This window comes from Sminthopsis crassicaudata, chromosome 5 (genome assembly GCF_048593235.1).
Source record: "Sminthopsis crassicaudata isolate SCR6 chromosome 5, ASM4859323v1, whole genome shotgun sequence".
NCBI lineage: Eukaryota > Metazoa > Chordata > Mammalia > Dasyuromorphia > Dasyuridae > Sminthopsis > Sminthopsis crassicaudata.
In genome coordinates this window covers 93,844,756-93,867,627 of record NC_133621.1, presented here as the reverse complement: position 1 = coordinate 93,867,627, position 22,872 = coordinate 93,844,756, and the positions used below count along the sequence as shown (strand labels likewise).

Below are 22,872 nucleotides of genomic sequence, written 5' to 3'. Positions count from 1 at the left end.
GTGCTCTGAAGTCATGCAGACCAACTTTTAAGGAATGATCTAAACTGAACACAGGTTTGGTTATAATTTTACCAATTTTTTTTAGAATGTATAATCTTGGAAAACTCCTCTGACTTTCTGGGTAAAATTAAGGGCATACTAGATGATCTCTGAAGTTCTTTTCAACTTTAGAATTTTTAATTCTAAGACCTCAGGCAAAGAACATCTGAATATTTTAACAGGACTTTTCATACTTGCTATGTCCTTTTTTAGAATGATACCAGTTCTCTAGAGCAGGGGTTGGCAACCTTTCAAAGATAGCTTATGTCTTCATTTATTCATTTCATGATTTATATAACACCAACACCACCATCCTCAGGTGAGTTGTTGGCAAAGATACATTCTGGGACAATTCAAAGGTGTGCTCCTTCTAGACTCAACAGTAGCATGAACAGATGGTTGAAAAGAACAAAGGAACATGTGGGATGGACTCTGTATATCAGGCTGTGCTAATGCTTTAGCAAGTTCTTTTGAGTTCTCTGCAACTGACTGGTCTTAATGAAGTCCCCATTAAAATGCAAATTCCCCTGAAGTGTCAATATTAAATCATTATCCATAAACATCTTAATTTTTAGCTAACTGTCATTCTTACAAACATTATTATGCCTGCTTAATAGATGAGGAAACTAACTGAGATCTGTCTACAAGTTCTGCCCTTTAATACTCTTTAAGTAAATATTGATTGGAATCAAGTTGAGAAGAACTGGAATAAGTTAGAGACAAAGATGTAGAAGCAAATTCCCAAAACCTGAAAGGAGGAGGAAGCACTAATAGAAGAAAGTACTAAAGACAGTCACTTTTCACTTCACAACTTTTACCAGAATTTCCTCTATCCCTGCAATTCCAAGTTATCCCATATTTCATCTTTCTTCCTCTATCATGGATCTAATTCCTGCTTCAAAAAAATTCTTTGTATCTCCAATGCTTAGCACAGTGTTAGGTAGATGGTAGGTGCTTAGTAAATGCATGTTGGCCAACTGATTCTTGATTTGGAAAGTCACATTTTCATATGGTCACATTTTCAAATGGAATTTTCGATCAAATTTCCAGATTTACAAATCCATAACCTTTTAAGTATTTATATCTTCAGTGCATAGCATAGTGTTTGGTAGATAGTACATGCTTAGTAAATGCATGTTGGCCAACTGATTCTTTATTTGGAAAGTCAGATTCTCATATGGACACATTTTCAATAAAATTTTTAATCAGGTTTAATTCCAAATTTATAAATCCATTACCCCTTTAAGCACGGGATCTATTGTCTATTTCTTCCTTATAAAAAAATGTATCCAATACTGATTCCTGGACATAAATGCTTTCAAGAATAAGATGTTCTTAATATTGTTTAGCACAAGTTAACTTGCACACGCATTTGTTAGATAAGGAACAGCTGAGAAAATCTTAAACCCCTGAACATATGAACAAAATCCTTAGCTATACAACTTTCACTTTTGTGTCCCATTGTACCTAGAACTTGGTTACCTTTGTTTGAAATCCACATTTTCTCCCATAATTATGAAGACTATATTGGATGAATTTAAATGAAAAGTGCAGTTTCACTGGGGCACTCCTGTCCTAAATTGAAACTGGAAAATTAAAACTACTTACTAATAAGAGAATGATGAAAAGACTCGCATTACTTTAGAAATACGTCTTGGTGTATGGAGAGAGTACAACATGCTTTAAATCAGGGAGAAGAGATAAAAACCAAACCCTACCCTGTTCTGTATTCCATATGCAGGCTGTAGCGCTGAGGATCTTAACTTTCAATCTCTAAATGGATTTCCTTAGGAGAGTGGGTTGGCATTGCTGCCACTATTTACATGAAAAATTCAGGACTGTTTGTGTCTTCTTGTTTGCTCTGGCAGATGCTCTTGGGAAAGAAATGAGTCAGCTTTTGAGAAGCTGCAGCAGACATCCATCTTCCTGTACACACAAGCTGCTCTACAGAGCAGATCCCTTATGGCTGAGACTAAAACAAACTTCTCCTCCCCCGCCAAAGATTCATGCCCATCTTGTCTGTACTGAGAGTAAAACTGCCCCAAATGTTCCACTTGGTGCTCCAGTCAAAGGTCAAGTGGTCCATGAGTTATCCGTTGGTATGGACTTGTTGGTAAGAAGGACTTTAAGCCCTCTAAAATCCCTTTCTCTAGGGCTCCATGGAGAGGAGTCAGTGTGATAAAGTAGATAGAACTTCATTGGGAGACAGGGACCTCTGGTTCAAATCCCACTAGTACATCTTTTATCATTCGGAACAAGTCATTTAGATTTCCCAGACCTCAATTTGCTCAAACTATAAAATGGGGGTAAGGAGATATTGCTGCTAGGTCTCTGAGGTCTCATCATGTAACTCTACATCTGTTTCATGGGAGAGAGGTCCCTTCTGGCTCTATTTCTGAGTATAGTGGATATTTCCTATAGTTTGATGTTGGACTTTAGGGTAGTATTATCCCAGAGAAAATTTATAATAATAAGAGACTGTCTTGTTGAATGCTTATTCATGTCTTGACTGATTGTTTTTCTTTATTTTTGTTAACCAGTACATTTGGAAAGAACAGCAATATGAAAATTGGGAGGCAGGTTCTGAAGGAACAAGCATTATTAAGGACCAGTTCTGTCTAGACCAAGAGGAGGCAAAGAGTTTAGCCATATACAGCAGCTGCCCTCATGGAGCCTACTGTCGCCTAGAGAAATAAGATACTAAACACATTACTATAAAATACGATATGCCAATATGATCAAAATATACCTAAGATTTGCAAATTGTAATTGTATGTGAAGTCCACGAAATGGTTTTAATTGATATAAGGAGTAAAGATGCAGCTTATATAAAAGTAACAGAAACTAGGGAACTAGATGTATTAGAAAGAGTAAGGACAAAATGGAGTGAACCCTAGTCATGGTACTTCAATGATCAGTATTACTTCCTCAACATTTTTTTTCCATAGGTTATTGTCAGAGTCATTGAAGCTATACTTCATTCTTTAAAATTCTATCTTCCCCTGAAGATATTGCCAGAAGCAGTCATAAATATGTTAAATGGCCCCTTCTTGGAAAAGTTTTTTATTATTGCTTTTCTAAGGCACTATTCCGTCTGGGACTGGCCCAGCATTTTAGCATATACTACATTCTCTATATCCATTCATTTCATTTAGAAGGTTCAGGATCAGTTATTTTAGTGATCAAATGAATTGAGACTTTAGATGAATGTAAATCATCAAAACCTATGCAACTTAGAAGTGATATCACTAGGACTGGGAAAATGTCCTGGGTTCATGCAGTGAACAATTTCACTTCCCTACATGGGAAAGGATTTATTTGTCCTTTTGCCCCTGTATTTTCTTAGCTGGAAGACAGTAATATTTCCTGCAAAACTCATTACAGGGATACCACCAGGCTGTTGGCAAAAACACATAACAACTCCCATTCCTGACTGCTCTTTGCTGCCCATTCCCAGAGCTCAGTGTGTTTTGAAATTTCGAGCTTCATTTATTGAACCATAAATGATTTGGAAGATAAGAGCCCTTAAAATGACCTAACTTCTTTAATGGCAAAAAATGGCACCCACGAGCTGAACTGATAGAGCTGAAAATGGTGAATTGTATTACCTTTGTTCAAAACTCAGCAGTTTAAGATGAGACAGAATTTGTTTAAAAAAATTATGCCTTTTTATTTGCTAAAGCTAAACAATCTCTGGAAGGAGCAGAAAATTCATAGTCACTTCTACTGTTGCAACCTCCCAAGAAGGAAGCACAGTAATCTGTAAAATTTGAAAAAAAAACAAAAAAAACAAACTTAAGCTATTTTGCTTATTACTGTTACACTTTTTTCTTTGCTACACACATCATCGCCTAGTTAGAGGACAACTTAAAACTAGTAGGAACAGCATAAGAGTGATGGTGAGAAGAGTTTAGAATTTATAGGATCAAACATTTAAAATAGAAAAAACCTCAGCAATCATCTAATGTAGCCCCTCACTTTATAAATGACAAAGTGAGGGCCAAAGAAGCAAAAAGACTTGTCTACAGTTACACAGATACTAAGTGGCTGAAGCAAGATCTGAATGGATGTCTCCTGAGTCCATATCCAGTGTTCTTACTTCTGGGCTCTGTTCTCTACTCATCACCAACTAGATGTGGGAATGTAGGAAGTCATCAACTCCTTTGAACTTTAGATCCCTCATTTATAAAAGTAGGAAATTTCTCTGGATGACTTCTAAGGTTCTTTAAAGTCTTAAATTGAGTATGTGTACCTTTATATTTTTGGAGGGGTAGGAAGAGAGAAAGGAGGAGAAAAAAAGGAGAGGAAGAAAAGAAGGGAAAGTGAGGAAGGCAAGAGAGAAGCAGTGAGGGAGTAAGGGAAAGAAGAGAAGGGAAGCTGGAAAGGAAGAAGGAGACAGAGGAGAAGGGGGATCAGTGAGAGGAGAAGGGAAGATAAAAGGAATGAGAGAGTAGAAGAGAAAGGAAAGGGGAGTGTGGGATGAAGAGGGGAAAGAAGAAAGAGGGGAGGAGAAAAGAAGAAGAGGAAGTAGGATAGAGAAATGGATTGAGAGGAGAAAGGAGGGAAAAGGGCAACTTAGCTTAGTGGCCTTGGGAGCAGAAAGAATCCTAGGCACTTAACCTCTCAGGGCACTTAGGCAACTTAGAAGACTACAAATTGAAGATGTGGATTAAAATTGGTAGGTGAAACTTCTTCCTAAATGAAACTCTGAGTTCCATATACATATATGCAAATATATACATAAATATATACATACATACATCTATATCAATTGTGATTGCATAGATAGTATGCAATCATATATGTGTGTATATATCATATATAGATATAGATAGATATTACATTGTTGTTTTGTCAATTAATCATGTCCTACTCTTTGTGACATCATTCAGTGCTTTCTTGGCAAAGGTACTGGAGTGATTTATCCCTTCCTTCTCTAGCTCATTTTACAGATGGTGAAACTGAGGCAAATGGTAAAGTGACATGCCCAGGATCACACAGCTAGTAAGTGTCTGAGATCAGGTTTTAATTCTGGTCTTCCAAACTCAAGTCCCAGCATTTCTTCCACAAAACCATCTAGTTACCCATGTACATGTATGTATATGTATACACACAGGAACATACACATACATATGTATGCTTATTTGTGAACATATACATACTTATACTTCTATTCAGAAACTGAAGGATAGCTCCTGAGTTTTTCTTGTACAGAAAATGAGAAAATAATCTCTATTGTCTTTCTTTATTGCTTCATTATCAGAAGCTCTTTTTTATTAGTTTCTGAACAAAGTCAGGCTGAGGTATTCCCCATTTCACATCACATCTGCAGCCCCCAAATCGTGCAGCTACACATATTAGAAAGCCTACGAAGAGACTTTCCCTTAGGCTGAGTTTAATAGTCAAGTGTATTTAGCTGGACTCCATTCTTGACTGTCAGAGATAATAATCACTGTCTGAGAGTAACTTTCTTCTTAATATTGATATAGTAATTAGCACCAAGCTAATCAAATGTGCCCATTACTTTTTTTCACTCACATCATCGAACAAGGCTGTAATGGAGAGACAGCTGGGCCAGCCGAATGCTAGGGGAGAGCCATTCAGAGCCTCTTCAGGCAACTGACATTTATAGGAGCTATGGTATGGCATCTATAAATCACAGGGCGCCACGACGAGTGCTGGCAAGCATCTGGTGTATAGACAGGAGCCTCATCACTTATTCATGGTTGAGACATTTACATTCATTCATCACCCTTTTTTTAAAGCTTCTTTAGAGTTGTTTCATTATAGAAGCTACAAGAAATATACAGCGGCTTACAATGAAAATCAGAGTAAAACTAAACAGTCCTATCTATTGGAATAGAGATCTAGAGCAAAGAGTCATTCTTGCTTTCTCTTTGAGAATTCATCTCTGAGAACGGTAGGTGAGGAAGCAGAGGGAGACATGCTGGAAAGCCATTGGGCAAGACTTCCCTTGGCGTGTGTCTAGCTATGCTCCTGCCCAAAGCGCTGGCCAAATCACCTCCCACTGCTGCAATGCCTCCTTTGAGAGGCGTAACTAGAGGTAGCTGAGAGCTGCCAACTTCTTCCTCCTTCCACCCCCCCCCCCCACTGTCAAAGAAATGAATAAAAGGAGACTTGGCGGACCAAGCCTGCAAGGTTGCCAATTACTGCTGCTGTAGCAGATTAGGATGAATCTCTAGCAGCCCCAGACCTTATCCTAGGTGTCTTTTCTGGAATAAATATCTATGATCAGTCTTTTTTCTTGTGTACTAATTCTTTTCACATACACAGAGGGAAAGGGGAAAACTATAGAACTCTATTAATTTGTTGGATCAAGCTCATAGTCATTCTTTGATAAAAGTAAAATATTATGTCCAGCTTCAATATTAGATCTAGCTTCTATAGAATGGATCTGGGTGTTCATTATGCTGAATACTGAGTTTTTTAAGCCAGGATTAAAGAAAGGTCAAGGTTAAAAGGGACCATCTTGAAGTCCATAGTTGATTATTTGGAGCCAGGAGTGGGTAACTATAAGTATTGAGGGCCAAATTAAGGTTCTAGAGGAAGAAACTTGGATCAAGGATGAGGAGCAACAGAATTTAAGAATTTAGTCAATGAGCAACATGGTCTAAATTTAAATAAAAGTTTTGGAGGCAAGAAAAATGAAGTTTACCTAATTTTAAACAATCTGCCATATTTGCCATTCTCCAAGAAGTTCATGTCTGTTTTTATGCTCAACATATGTGGAGAGTACTGACACTAGTGGGCTCTGGTTGGAATCTTGGTTGTAGTTGTAGTTGCAGTTGTCCACTTTTGCCAAGTCAATATGAGACAGCTAGCTATGTGCAGCAATGGATAGAGTTGGGTCTGGTCTCATGAAGGCTTGAGTTCAAAGTCAGTCTGTGTAGTTTTAGACAAGTCACTAATCTTCCCTGGGCCTTATCTGTAAAATAAAGGATGATAATACATAAAGACTCCTGCTAGGAAACATCTTGACTTAGAAAAACTACATATTAAAGTATTGCCTTTTTATAGTTATTTTGTTAAATATTTCCCAATTATGTGTTACAGCGAGGCAACAAATTTGATACCTTTCCTTTAGAGCTCTTGATATAAAATCTAATAATCTAACTTCTGCTATATATAATTTCCACTGCCAATTCAATTCAATCCAACAAAAACATATTAAGCATTTACTATGTACTGGAGTTCTTCTAGATGTTATTCATTTCATTTGTGGCTGGCTCTTCATGACTTAGAGGATTTCTTAGTAAAATGGTTTGCCATTTCCTTCTTCAGCTCATTTTACAGATGAAGAAACTGAGACAGATGAAGATTAATTAACTTGCCCAGTCATACAGCTAGTAAATATCTAAAGCCAGATTGGAACAACAACAAAGAAAAAAAAAAAAATCCTTCTGAATTTAGGATGGGTACTCTATCCACTGGGCCACCTTGCTTTTGGATACTAGGGAGTTCAAAGGCCGGGAAACTAAGGTATTTTCTTCCACTAAGCAGCTTATGTTGTGCTAGTAGAATACAGTATAAACACAAATAAGATAAATATAAGGTAGTTTAAGGAAGAGGGTGAAAAGGTTGAGGTAGGGACACAGATTTAGGAAGGATTCTCAAAAGAAAAAACCTAAGCTGATCCTAAAAAGAAAGACAAACATTCTGAGAGACTGAGAAGGAATGAATTCCAGAACCAAAGCACAACCTGTGATAGTGCAGAGTTGGAATAGTTAATTTTAAGGAAATGAACTGAGAGATGGAGTTTGTAAAGGAAAGAGATTGGAAATAAATCTGCAAGGATAGGTTAATGTTGTGACCTTGGATATCTTAGAATCAGCCTGAGTCAGGATAAGCAAAAGTCCTTATTCTAGCTCTTTTGGGGTCGCTCTCAGGGGATTAGATATAGAAATCTCTCCACCTCCTTCCTCTCTCTCCATCTCCAAAGAATGCCTACCCTCCTCCTACTCCACCCACTGATCTCACTTCCCCTTCTTTGTCCACACCCACAGATCGAGCCAGCACTGAGTTGAGTAGGGTCATCCTCCAAACATGTTAATAGAGAATTGTCCAATTGGTAATTAGCCTCAAGTGCTAGGTTACCTTGCCTCAGCTCAGTTGTAGCCCTTTACAGGTTAAAGCTAGACAAGGAAGTACATTGAAAGCAATTAGTTGCCAGCAACATGACTTTTGGAGAAGGAAATAGCCAAATCCCAGAGTAGAAGAAAGCCTTTCATTAACACAAGAATGAAAATGGGGTAAAGTTCTCAATTAGAGAGTATGACCAGAATTGGGGTTATTTGCAATTCTCTAACCTCCTCCAATGGACTTCATTTCCTCTACATTATTTATTGTAATCAAAGGGTCGGGATGAGGAGAAAAGAGAGAAAGGTTAGGCAGCAAACATATATTAAGATCTGCTATGTGCTAGTCACTTTAAAAATATCTCATTTGATCAATATAGAGTTCACATGGTTCACCATTACCAAAGGGTCATGATGAGAATGGAAGGAGATTATAGCCCTTGCAAGGCCAGCAAAAGAACTAATCAGTTAGGGATTAGTGATCGCTGTGATGAGGAAGAATAGGATTTAGAGTTGTAAGGCAGAGGAAAAGGTGAAATAACATCAGATGCTGTTCAGATAAGGGAATTTCAGGAAATGAAGGTTTCTACAAGAGCAAGAGTATGGACATTTCTATTTGAGGTGGGATGAAGGAGTGGCAATAGAAAATGATAAAATTGAAGAACTGGGAAGCTAGGACATTTGGGCGAATATTAGTATGCATGGAAAAATCAGTTAGTATTGGTTCTGAAGTTGTGTGGGATAGAAAACACTGTGAGACAGGCACCAAACAACTTGAGAAAGTTCAGTTTCTTGAACTTTGGTAGACAGCCACAAGAATGTTAATTGGATGGTTGCCGTGAATTAGTTGAACTTCATAGGAGAAGATCATAGAGGGTGATAGTGATAGAAGGTTAGCTTAGAAGAGAAAATGAAGCAAAAATATATATTATATACTCCACCATTAATTAGTGAACCCAGGCATTGTACAAAGTAATTTGGAAAGATAAACAGAATGTTGACCCAGCTATACTGTAGAGTCCAACAAACTAAATAAATGAAAAAAAAAAAAAAAGAAAAAAAAGCTCATTTTATTCTCACAGCAACTTTGGATGGTATTATTATCTCCATTTTACAATTAATGAAACTGAGGTAAGATAAGTGAGTCATCCAGGGTCACACAATTACTGCTACCTACTGCTGCTGCTGCTGCTGCTGCTGCTGCTGTTATGGGGCTGGCTCTAAACTAAAGTCTTCTTGATACCCAGCCTAACTCTACCCACTAATTCAAGTATCTAGCTCCTCAAATATACTTCTTTTAAATAAGCAACTATAATTGATAATTGAAAAAAAAGGTTGAGATTCAAAATCTTTAACTGAGTTAAAACATAGGTACTATTTCTCCTTACTCAGCTTTACACATTTACTTGTGGGAACATTCCCATTTCAGCTCTCAGACTTTTCTTCTCATGGTTGATTTTGGGAATTATCTAAGCTTTTTCTCTTTTTACCATGCTTTTTGACATGGGTCTCTTGTTTTCCTATGCTCGTGCTATAAAATGGGTCTAATGTTATAGTCATGTTTTTATCCTCTTCCAGATCTCATTAAAATTCTGACATCATCCAAGTTTGTTGCTGTGCTATACATAACTAGTCATTTGCACTCATTCATTTGTAAACTATTTATTAAGTGCTTGATTTGTGTAAAGCATAACATTGGTGGTAGGGAAGTTAGAAAAATATTTAAGATATAGCACCCTCCCCTTGTAAAGCTCACAGTGATTTTAATTCAAGTTGGTGAGCAGGGGGGTGGATATGTTACATTATGTAAATAAGTAAATCTACATTATAAATGCAGAATAATTATATTGGAGATGGGAATATAAAAAGACTTCCATATATCAGGAGGTTTAAAGATTATAATAACAGTATCTATAGCAAAAGTCATTTCTCCAAAGATCCACATTTCTCAGAATACCAACCAAACAGCAAAGATAAAGCAGGAGCTGAGCAGATAGAATTATTTTTCCAGCCTGTTTCACAATTTCCATTAAGCCTGCCCTTATTTCTCTCAGGCCTTGGCCCTGAAGACAAATGATGAGACTAATCTTTGATCAAAGTTTACTTCAAGCTAAAATTATCTACAATTATAAAAAAACTCATGCAACTGGGCATGTCCTGCCGAGGGCAAGGTGAGAGCTTGCCCAACAATTCAGCTATTACATAGCTAGTGGCAAAGAGTCAGAGACTTGTGAAGGAAGGATTAAAATTTACTGAACACAAGATTTCTATTAAAATCAGAGTGACATTACCTAAGCCTTGTGTATATGTATGTGTGGTGTGCAATTTCTGCAAAACCTATCATTATAATATTGCCTTACTATAAAACCTCACACAGTAACTTTCACCTAAGAAAATGGCAAAGTGGAAAAGTAAGCCAAGTGAATCAATTCAAGGACTGAGAGATAAGATTGTTGTTATTTTAGGTATTGGTCTGAACATCCTCATTTTATTTCTTTTGTGATTAGCTCTATGAATAGAATGTGATGATGATGATGATGATGATGATGACACATTTTTATAGAACTTTATGCATTTTAAGTTACTTTCTTCAGGGCAATACCATGAAGTAGGTATTATAAGCATTATTATACCCATTTTATAGACAATGAAATTGAGTCACTGGGCAATCAAATTTTTTCACTAAAATCATATATCTAGGAAGTATCAGAATTGGAAAATTACCTCATCTCAAAATTCCAAGTCTAGGATTATTTTCACCATACCATATTATTGATTTAAAGAGATATTAGAGAGCATCATCTTATCTTATAAATAAAGAAACTGAGTAAAATAATGCAATGGCTTGCTTGCTTATCTTTTTTATTTAATTCTATTTCTAAAAGTCCTCTCAAGCAAAATACTGCATCAGTTTCTTAATCTTACCATAATTTTTCTGAAAGATTTTCTAAATATTAGACTGAATCATTTGTGTTTGCTTGTGTGTCTGTGATCATAAGTGTAACTTCCCCTCCTATTTGTTGCAGTATCTTCTTGGAAACTCTTCCATAACTGAACTATTAGAGCATGAATAGTGTTTTCAAATAAGAATACTGTTATAACAGAGAAATTGGCTCCTAACCAGGATGCAGAATCAAGCAAATCTTAGTTATGACCATAAATGTCATCAAAGTGAATATATAACCACCATACATTTCTGTAATCATTTAAAGTAACAAGAAACTCTATATTTATATAGCACTTTTGTGCTTTCCACAATGCTTTCCCATACATTACCTCATTTGAACCTCATAACAACCTTTTTGGTCTTTCACATATTCACATCATGCTCCATTTTGTAAATTACTCTTTCCTGCCACTTTTGTAAACATAAAGGTATATTTGGAAATAATGGTTGGCTAGAGTATATTGCCAGACAAGTTTCCTTTGTCATGTCTGTAAAGATAGAATGTAGACTTTAATTCAAAATTCATTTGAGTGCCTAGTGTAGGAAATGCCCTTTCTGCTTAGGGAAATAGAGACCAAAAAAAATGGGGAAAAAAGTCCTTCTCCTTAGGAATTGAAGTTTTATTTTGGAGAAAACAACATTGATCTTCTTGAGGAAAGTCTTTATCCCCTTTCTAATCAATTTCCCATATATCTGATAAATTATTTTCCCTAAAGCTCAGGTCTGACCACATTACTCTCTTTGTAAAGAAGCTCAATTGGTTTCCTATTGCCTAAAATAAAATATAAACTCTTCTGTTTGCAATTTAAATCCTTCATGGTTCTCTTCAGGATTGTTATATATTACCTCCTTCACAGGCATTGTATGTTCTAAACAAATCTACTTACTGTTTTCTATAAATGATTCTCTCACTTTTGGACCTTTGTACATTCTTGGTAAAGTACTCCCCTTCACCTCTAGTAGAACTCATTTTCTTTAAGGACTCAGATAATACCTTGTAAACAAGTCCTAATCTTATCTTCATATCCAACTCCAATTGAAAAAGCCTTGTCCACAGGGAATCTCTTCACTTAGATTTCATAGTTAATTAATATTAATTATCACTTTATTTTAATCTAATTCCAAGCAGTCTCTTTTAAAAAATAACACTTAACTGATACTTCTCAAGTTGAGTTTGAACATTCAGTCTGAAGGTACTCCAAGCCCTTATGTCATTGTAAATAAGAGCAAATTGTTTGTTAGTTTCTCTACATGATGTCTTTATATTTCACACATAACCTTGACTAAAAGTAGGTCTTTCTTTCATAGGGAGTAGTTTTTTTGTTTTTTTCCTCTTTTGTTAATTATCAGAAGTAATCAGAGAGCTATGATAACAACATGGATGAGGAAGCATAGCTTGTGATTGCCCCCATGTTGATCTTATTTGAACTGCTTCTCCTATAATTATTTGGAGAAACTAGATATATCAAAATGGGTCTAAGAGAAAATAATAAAATTTAAGATTCTAGAGAAACCCTGCAATATATTGTTGAGTAATTGGTTGACTCCCCTCAAAATGGATGTTAATTTTATTGAATATAATTTATTGCTAACCCTGGAACCTTCTAAATGCCTACTTTATGGGTTAAATTTCAATCACTCCAGTTGTGATCAGTTCTTCATGACCACATGGGGGTTTTCTTGGCAAATATTATGGAATGAGTTGCCATTTCCTGCTCCAGCTCATTTTACTGATGAAGAAACTGAGGCAAACTGGAAGTTACATGATTTGTTCAGGATTATACAACTAGAAAGAGTTTGAGGCCAAATTTGAACTCTGTTCCTCCTGATTCCAGGGCCTGTGATGGATCCACTGCACCATCTAGATCTGGGGTCATGATATGAAAATTTTATTTAACTTGAAGGTGTAAAACAAGGACTCTTAGCTTTCCTACTTTTGTTGAAAACAGCACCCAATGACTCAGTTCAATTCTCAGTACTAAAATGAGTTCCTCCAGGCATATAAATGACATTTTTACTTTAGTTCTACTTGAAATTTCATAAATAAGAGTTAGAAGTAGAGAGACACTATGGTACAGTAAGAAGAATGCTGACTTTTGAGCCAAATAATCTGTGCTCATTTCTGCCCTATATGGGTAAGTCATTTAACTTTTTTTGTTTCCCATTTGGACTTGATGGTTTTAAGACCATGCTTGCTCTCTATATTTGGTCCTATCAGAGTAAGAGTGATTTCTTATGTTTTTTCTATATGCCAGGTATTGTGCATATTCCTGAGGATATAAAGATAAAAGTAATAATGGTCCCTACTCTCAAGGAATGTACATTCAAATATTCGGAGACCAGACACATGGGGGCCAAGAAAGGTTAGATTTGGAATATTGCTCTTACTGGCGAGTAGAGTTATGGGGGATTGAACTGTTTATACCTTTCCTGGAAAAATAACAAAGCTGGTTTTATTATGGTTCTAGAACTGGAATTGAGTGGGTATACCTATGGAATTGGATGGGTATACCTATGGAAGCTTGGTAGCTTTCTAGGAGCTGGACAGATAATAAAATGAAGCTTTGCTACAGCCAGCTCTGAATTTAGAGATATAGATGGTCAAAGTCACTATCATTTAGGTTAGCAGGACTACTGGCCAGGAATGTCAGATCTTAGTGACCTTAAATTGGGAAAGAAGAACTTATGGTCTTTAACTCCTGAGCTGGTAGCACCCACATTATGGACACCTGATGAGGAAGAATTAGGGATCCGCTAGGCTGTAATCCAGTTTAGAGAAATTTTGGAATAATTTGCTTCCAGATTCGATTTGCCTTCACATCTCCCCAAAGCTGATTACAAGAAATAGATGCTTTGATTTTATAAAAGTAAGTATTGTCATTTCTATAAAGTGCTTACTGCTTATTACTAATTGCTATAAAGCATGACAATGATTGTTTGTCATTAAATGCCATTTAAAGTTTTATCTGATTACTAAATTGTTCACAAAGTCTCAGCCTTCTCTTTAAAATAAATAGAGGGAGATTTAGTCATGAAATCCTTAAATCTTCCCAACTTAAATAGTCCACAAATAAGAACAATACATCCATATTTTGTGACTTAAGTTATTGAAAATAATTTAGGGGATCATTTATAAACCCATAAATTTTTTAACTATTTTTTTATTCCAACACTTATCCATGTATATCTACCTAGTTCTACATTCAGTGGTTTCCAGGAATCCTTCCAAAATAAACCTTGTTCCAGTTTAAGTAGTCTTTCACTCCATATCCTTTCATTGCTGTGTACTGTATGAACAACAAAGAACCTCCGACTTACACATGGATTTTATTCCAAGAGCTCGTTTGTAAATCATTCTTTGGCCTATGGACTTTATTTCCACATAGAAAACATTATATGAATAGTAGTTTAGCTTTGGTGGTGTACAAAAGCCTATTTAGTTTATTAGATGTCAGAAGACCAGTATATTTACAATGACAAATAGGAAAAAAAAATTTTTTTTTTGCATAAGGATTTCAGTTACATTATAGATTAAATAGGTTTTGGGGAATGGAATGCAATCTGGAGACTAGCCACTATTAATGTATCCTTATGGGACTGCCATGGTAGAGAAGAGTACAAATCTGTCCAAGATGGGTCAGGAATGGGAATTTAGCCCAGTTGGAGGGATTTAACAGATGGATATGCTAGTTGCCTTGGCATGTACTCATATAAACCATAAATATCACAAATATAAACAGGTAATAAATCAAGTCTGAGGAGATAAAGTATGGAGGAAGAAACAGGTCTAACTTTGAAGATAAGGTACAGAATCCAGAGAGATCAGAGATCTGGCTTCAAAAGCATTAGGTTGGATGTTAATCCTAAAACAGGCAATTTGACTTTCTCTCCTTTGATAGAATAGCAGGAAATTAGAAGGAGCTTTCAGAGGTCATTTAATCTATTCCATCCAAACAGAAAGTCTTTTCTAGTAACTCTTAGAAGTGATTATTTAGTTTGTGCTTATCAATGTTCATCATTATTTTGAAATTATTGTGATAGAACTGTTGGTAGTTCACATAGAATCATTCTGTCTAAAGACTGTATTTTGACAAAACTTATAAAAAAAAAACTATGTATTTTATTTTATGTATTTAAAAACATCATTCGGAAAAAAAGATCTCTGGGCTGCACAAAACTGCCAGAATAATCCAAGGCATAGAAATGTGTTAGGTTCTTACTAACTGCTAATGAGATAATGAGATATTAGAGTCTTACTAAGTGCTAAATCCTAGTTCTGGCCTTAAGGGGAGTTTTATCCCTTTGAACTTGCAAGTTCATTAGTTGAAGTATTTTTCCCCAGAAGCCCCTGAGTTATTCCACGCCTATTCTCTGGGAGGATAAAAGAACCAACATTGAGCAAGGGAGAGGAGAGTCTACTCTAGGTCAGAGTTGGCGGTTCTCTACAGGAAGAAGAATCTGGCCCAGAGATTGAGTTGAGACAGCAGAACTCCTCCCAGAGAGTGATCGGCAATTTCTGGAGACAACAGAACTTTACAGAAATGGGTTAAGAATCTCTATTTTGAATGAATGAATTTGTTATCACTCTTCTTTAAAAGCAAAGTCCTTAATGAAACAGAGTATTATATGTGTGGTATGACTAGAGAAGATGACTACAAGACTAGCATTTCCCAATCTTTAGAAGTGATAAGTTATCTTAATTCATTTTAAGATCAAGTAGGATTTTTGGCTTCCCCATCAGAGCATTGGGTTATAATTACTTTACTGCTTATTAAAAGCTTTATACTGCTTCTATACACCTGCCTCCTTCTTGTCCTTCTTGTACGATGATTTTTTTTTAAAGTTGGATTTTATATGTATACTTTTACATTTCATTTTCCTAGTTTTGGTAAGTTATTCTAGTTTTTAAAGTTATTTTTCAGATAATGACTTTTATTATCCAGTGTGTTGGCATTTCCTTCCAGTTTTGTGTTGTCTACTAATATACTTTAAGAATTATAGGAATCTGCCATTCTTTTTGTATCTATCCTCTTTTATCTGAACTCATAAGCTTCTTCTGAATGTTTTCATTTGTATTATTTTGTATTAAATTTTACTTGATGAAAATGTATCTGATGAAAATGTATCTTTCTTTGCTCTCTACTATCTTGATCCTCATTGAGAAAGCAAGAAAGAAGAAAACTTGTTACAAAAATAAAAATGTGTTTTTAAAAAATCTAAGTTGATCTTAAACATATACAATGATCTCTTTAGTCAACTTATTTTTTGCTTATTATTCTATTTTGTATTATTCATTGAATATGAAATGGTTAAAAATTTGGTACTCTGCATTTTACTGTTTCCATTTTACAGAGGAAAAAATTGAGAGTCAAAGAAATTAAGTAACTTGGGTGTGGTTATAATAGCTAGTAAATTTCAGATATGGGAATTGAACATAGTTCTTCCTGACTCCTAATCCCATACTCTATCTTCTATGACATGCTGCTTATTAAGATAATACCAGCTTTTGATTTTTGACATCATATAATATCAGCTCAGCCAAAAGGGAATCCTCATCCATTCTCAAGTTATTTTAGCCATTGGTTACTCAGGAAAAAATGAAAATATCATGGAACATATAAAATTTGAATTATATGAAAATATCTACCTTCTATGTGATCAAATACTTTGGTAGCTTTTGGTTGTGCAAAGAGAAAAGGAAGGGCCTTTACCTCAAGGAGCCTGGAGATTATTGGGGTACCAGGCATAAAAAATAATTGAGTAAATAGCTAATAGGAAGAAGAGAACAGTAATAATAAGGGGGCTTGGGAAAGGATTAAATAGGAAGTTGGGAAGAAAACTCAGGATTTTACAAGGCAAAGGTAAGGAGAGAGTGAATTTCAGGTGTGGCAGAAAATCTGGGCAAGGGCAGAGAATTGCAAATTTGAACCTGGAGATGAGTTAGGTTAGATCAATCTGGGTGGAACAGTATGGAATCCTGGAACAAGATGAAATAGGATGCATAAAGAAGAAAGAGTCCTTTAAATCTTTTGTATCATTTTTGCCATTCTTTCCATAGCCTCCTGCCTCTAAATAATACAAGCTGTGCTATACATAAGGGACTCAATTAACATTATCACTATATGGCACTGTGATAATGCTAGTCCCTTAATAGTGTAAGTCACATGCCTCTGCTATCTCTCCTGCACCTGAACACAGAAAATAAAGAGCTCATAAATTTCCCTGTAAAGCTCTGATTCTTAACATGTCACCTTATTCACTATTCCACAGCAGCTGTATAGTCAATAAACATTTATGTCTTTCTTCTTAACTTTAAGAATCATTGGTCTAGATTTAGTTACCCTGAATTACATTTGCCATCTGCTAGCCTGGGCACTCAAGTGAGTTAACTTCTACATATGACTATGTCATCTTTCCTTATTTTGGGTTCTTGAATGATGCATCATATTGAAAGTATCATGTAAATCCATGAGTTTAATGTTTATATGAGTACTATTCTACTTAGCATCTAACCACTGCCTAACAAATGGTAAAATTCCCTATGCTTTTGCTCTTTTGTTTTCAAAGTTTGCAGTTTGAAAATCAAAAGCTTTAAGTTTTGCTCATATCCACAAAGTAGGTTAATGTGAAATTATAGGCTAAATTTGAGCTCTGAGTCTCTAGGCTAATAATAAGTATAGTAAGCCAAGTGATCTTTTAAATAACAACAGTAGAAATAACTGTCATTTTATCCAGCATTTTAAAGTTCACAAAGCACTTAGTTCATAATAGCTCTGTGAAGTAAAGAGCATAATAAATATTAGCACATCCTTCCCCACTCTCTTCCTTTTTATGTTGGAATGGATTTTATCATCTCATCAATTTGGAGGTTTTTTCCAGTGGCAGAGGTCATAACGCATCTATGACTGTCTTTCCTCTGTACTTCAATCCTATATCCTTCCATAAATTCACCAGAGGAGGTTCACCCACTATGATGGAGGTCTTCTTCACTTTCTCTTGGAATTATGAGACCTATGGAGCATCCTGGCAGTCTACTTTGCCTCAAGTACAGTTTTTTCTCTTCCTATAATGATTTCCCTAGATGCCATCTTTTACTCTTTTTCCTCTTTGGAGAATTTAGATATATTAGCAAATTGAACTTGCTCATCAGTATATAGGTCTGGCACAGACAATATAGCTGAATAGTGAATTGGGCCCAGAGTTGAGCAGGAGAATAGGTTAACTTGCTTTTGGGAAATTTCAAAATCCATTTGATTACCCCCAATATTTCCTTAAAGGGAAAGGCCATTTTTGGTGAGGTAATTGGGGTTAACATCTAGTAAGTCTCAAATATATAACACTGGATTTGAACTTAGATCTTCCTGACTTCTATTCTATATTCTATATTCTATCCACTGTGCTATCTAGCTGCCCACATTTTTTTTTCTTTAATACCGACATTCTTCTGGTTTTGTTATATCAAACCAATATATAGAATACAGACAATTCTGAAGAATAAAAAATAAATATTCCATGGAGTACATTTGGAGGAGCAAGTGATGAGTGTGAATAGGCTTCAGCCCATAACTCAGCAATTCCCCATTTTAAAGAAAAGAAAAATAGACAGGGACAGGTGCAAAGATTTAACTTCTGATGTATAAGTGAGGGTCAGAAATGGTGCTTGATTCTCATTTTTTGATACCAAAATTTACAATTCTTTATGTTGAATCTTACTGCCTATTTACTAATTATATGATTCCTCTTCTCTTGCAAATATGTACAAATTGCACTAAAATTTCATTTACTCAAAACATATGGATGATATTAGATGGGATAGAATCCTCCTCCTTCCTATACTGCCATTTTAATGACACTAATAGAAAAATAAAGTTTCTATTTGGGTAAAGTGTTAAATTTGTGCTTATTTGGGGTCTGCAAAGAAAACCCAGGCCTGTTAAAGGAATGGATTATAGTGACTTTTAAGGTAAGTAAGATAGGAGAGAAATATCATGAAATAGAAAGTGTTATATACTGAGGCCTCTGTATTCTACTTCTGTTTTTTTCCAGTAGTTGCCTATATATGACTTTGGACAAGTCATTTATTTTTCTTGTTCCTCAGTTTCATCATCCTTGAAATGAGTATATTGAAAACCTGGGATTGTAGAATCTCTTACATCCTTCCCGGCTTTGATTTTCAGCATCTTTGTTAGTTGTCTGTTGATTTGAAATCTTCAGTCAATTTTTTCAAGTCATTGAAAATCTTTATATGAGATCAGGGGGTGAAGATGGGAAGGTCTTTGGGAAAATGTGCTGTGAAAGTGAATTATATATGAAAATTTCCTTGTCCTATTATATGTTCCCTTACATACCATTTCAGAATAAATTTCAAATTTATACGGAATTTTGTTAATAGATATATGTTTTAGCTGTATTTTGGTTGTTTTACAGCAAAGCTGATAGAAATAAAGTGAATTTGTTGTCTCTTCTCTCTACTGAGAAATCCATCTATAAAAACCAGCATGACTCTTTTTTTTGTTTGTTTTTCCAATTGCATGTAAAATTAGTTTTCATTTCATTTTTGTAAGACTTTGTATTCTAATTTTTTTTCTTTCCTCTGTTACCTTTCCTTTGCTCAAAACAGTAAGCAATCTGATATAGGTTAAACGTGCAATCCTTAAACATAGTTCCACATTTGTCATGTTGTGCAAGAAAAAAGTAGACCAAAAGGGAAACAATTATGCATGAAAAAGAAAAAGCAAGCAAATAAAAAGATGAAAATATTATGTATGCTTCACTCTATGTTCAGTCTCCATAGTTCTGTCTCTGGATGCAGATAGCATTTCCCATCCAAAATCTATTGGAATTGCCTTGAACCATCTCACTGTTGAAAAGAGTCAAGTCTGTCACAGTTGATTATCACATAATTTTGTTGTTGCAATTTACAATGTGCTTTTGATTCTACTCACTTCATATAGCATCGGTTCATGTAAGTCTTTCCAGGTTTTTCTGACACCCAGGTTTTACTCGTCCTTTCTTATAGAACAATAATATAACTTATTCAGCCATTTCTCAACTGATGCACATCCACTCAGTTCCAGTTCCTTGCCACTACAAAAATTGCTGCTACAAACATTCTTGCACATAATTTATCTTTTATGTTCTCTTTAGGGTACAGATCCAGGAATGACACTACTAGATCAGAGGGTATGCACAGTTTTATAGTCCTTTCAGCAAAGTTCCAAATTGTTCTCCAGAATTATTGAATTATTTCATAACTCCATCCACAATGCATTAAGTTTTCCTTCATCCTCTCCAATATTTATCATTATCTTTTCCTGTCATCTTAGCTAATCTAAAAGGCGTGAAATGCCATCTGAGAGTTGTCTTAATTTACATTTTTCTTGTAAACAATTATTTAGAGCATTTTTTCCCTATGTCTCTAATTGGATTTAATTTCTTCATCCAACAATTGTCTATTCATATCATTTTCTACTTATCAACTGGAAAATCAACATTCATTTTTCTAATAATTTCTCTCTCTCCCTTCCTTTCCCCCCTCACTCCCCAAGACAGCAACAGCAAGCAATCTGATAGTTTATATATATATATATGTATATTAAACATATTTGCATATTAGTCATATTGTGAAAAAATCAGAATAAGGGGGAGCACAAGAAAAAAAGCAAACAAAAAGTAAAAATAGTATGCTTTGATCTTCATTTAGTCAAATGGTATATGTAGTTTAATTACTCTTTGACCATAGTACCAAACTGATCTCCAGAATGACTAGATTAGTTTACAACTACACCAACAATACAAAACTGTCTCAGTTTTCCTACCTCCCATCCATTTATCCACATTTATCATTATGTTTTCCTATCATCTGAGATAGTCTGAAGGATGTAAGATGGTACTTCAAAGTTGTTTTAAATTTGCATTTCTCTAACCAATAGTGATTTAGAGCATTTTATATGACTATAGATGACTTTAACTTCTTTATCTGAAAATTGTCTGTTCATATCTTTTGACTCTTTTTGATTAGGGGATAACTTGTATTCCTCTAAACCAAACTTGATATTTTGGAAATGAGGCCTTTATCAGAAACACTGCCACAAAAAAATGTTTTCTATTTTTCTGCTTGTTCTAATCTTGGCTGCATTGCTTTCATTTGTGCAAAAACTTTTTTAATTTAATGTAATCAAAATTATCTATTTTACATCTTATAATGTTTTCTATTTCTTATTTGGTCATGCAGTACTCTTTTCTCCAAAGATATAATAGATAAACTATCTCTTGCTCCCGGAATTTGCTTATATTATCATCTTTTTATGTTTAAATCACAGATCCATTTCAATCTTATCTTGGTATAGGATGTGAGATGTTGGTCTATGCTTAGTTTCTGCCATACTTTTTTCCAGCAAAAATAGTGAGTTATTATTCTAAACTCCAAGTGAGTTCTTATTCTTAATCCAAAATTCCAATTCTTATATCCAAATTATTAGATTACTGTAGTCACTATACTGTAGTTATTGTGTCTTGTGTACCTAACTTGTTACATTGATTCACCAGTCTATTAGCCAGTACCAAATGGATGACTAGCATGACCCTTTTAAAACTTTTTTTGATCCTATGTAGACCACATCTTTCTTTCAGAGTCATAACTAATATAACACAGGAGCTATATGGTTCTTTGTCCTAGAGTGTCGGTTGTCTATTTCCTTTCTGTAATGATCATTTTTCCAACCTGTTCAAATGTTCCCTTCATTGTTACCCATCCTATCATTCCTTCCAGTCTTTTATTGCTTGATAACTTGTAGGTAAATCCCACTTAAATTTAAAAGAAATAAAAAATTGTCTGAAATAAAGAAAGAAAGAAAGAAAGAAAGAAAGAAAGAAAGAAAGAAAGAAAGAAAGAAAGAAAGAAAGAAAGAAAGAAAGAAAGAAAGAAAGAAAGAAAGAAAGGGAGAAAGAAAATGCCAGAAACAGGCCATGACGAATTAAAAACAACTGAAACAGCTAAAAACAACAACAAAACAACTCATACAATTTACATACATATATACAGCATATCCCAAAGTCTTCAAACATATTTTAAGCTAATAAAGCTTTAAAAAAAATTTTAATGAAAGGCTTTTGGGAAAGCTTTTATGCATATGTATCTTGATCCCCATAACACAGACAGAAAGCAAAGCAGATGTAGAGTTAGATGGACCTATTGACTAGGAGGAAGAGATTGAGTTGGCTCACATTTTAGAGATGACATTCTTTCAATTATGATGAACTAAATACTGAAACAAAGTCCTATCTCTATATTCAAGATCTCATAATGCTATATACTTGTGAATCTTGGACAACAATATTGGAAGAAACAAAAGTATAAGAAACCCAAACGAAATGGAAAAACACATGTTCTCAGTGTATACCAAGAAGTAGCCTGAAATGTATTCTTCCCCCCCCTCCCTCCAGGCTGGGGTTAAGTGACTTGCCCAGGGTCACACAGCTAGGAAGTGTTAAGTGTCTGAGACCAGATTTGAACCCGGGTCCTCCTAAATTCAAGGCTGGTGCTTGATCCACTGTGCCTACTAGCTGCTCCCTGAAATATATTCTTGATAATGGATATCAGTTGATGTAACGTGCTCTCCTGGCAGTTACAATTACTAGTCTGTCCTAGACCCACCAGAGTACCTTTGACCACTGTCCTTTGCAGTGTGAACTCTACCCGGCTCGCCTCCTCTGAGGCCTTCTAAGGTCTCTGGTCACAATCTCTTGAATGTATAGCTTTATAACCGGTAGCGCACTCAAGAACAACCA

General features: G+C 35.2%; 1 protein-coding gene across 1 annotated transcript in view; it reads left to right on the top strand.

Moving 5' to 3' along the window:
- Positions 1 to 22,872, top strand: part of CNTNAP2 (contactin associated protein 2) — a 2,674,182-nt gene that overhangs the window by 1,745,865 nt on the left and 905,445 nt on the right. The gene's annotated exons all lie outside the window — the stretch shown is intronic.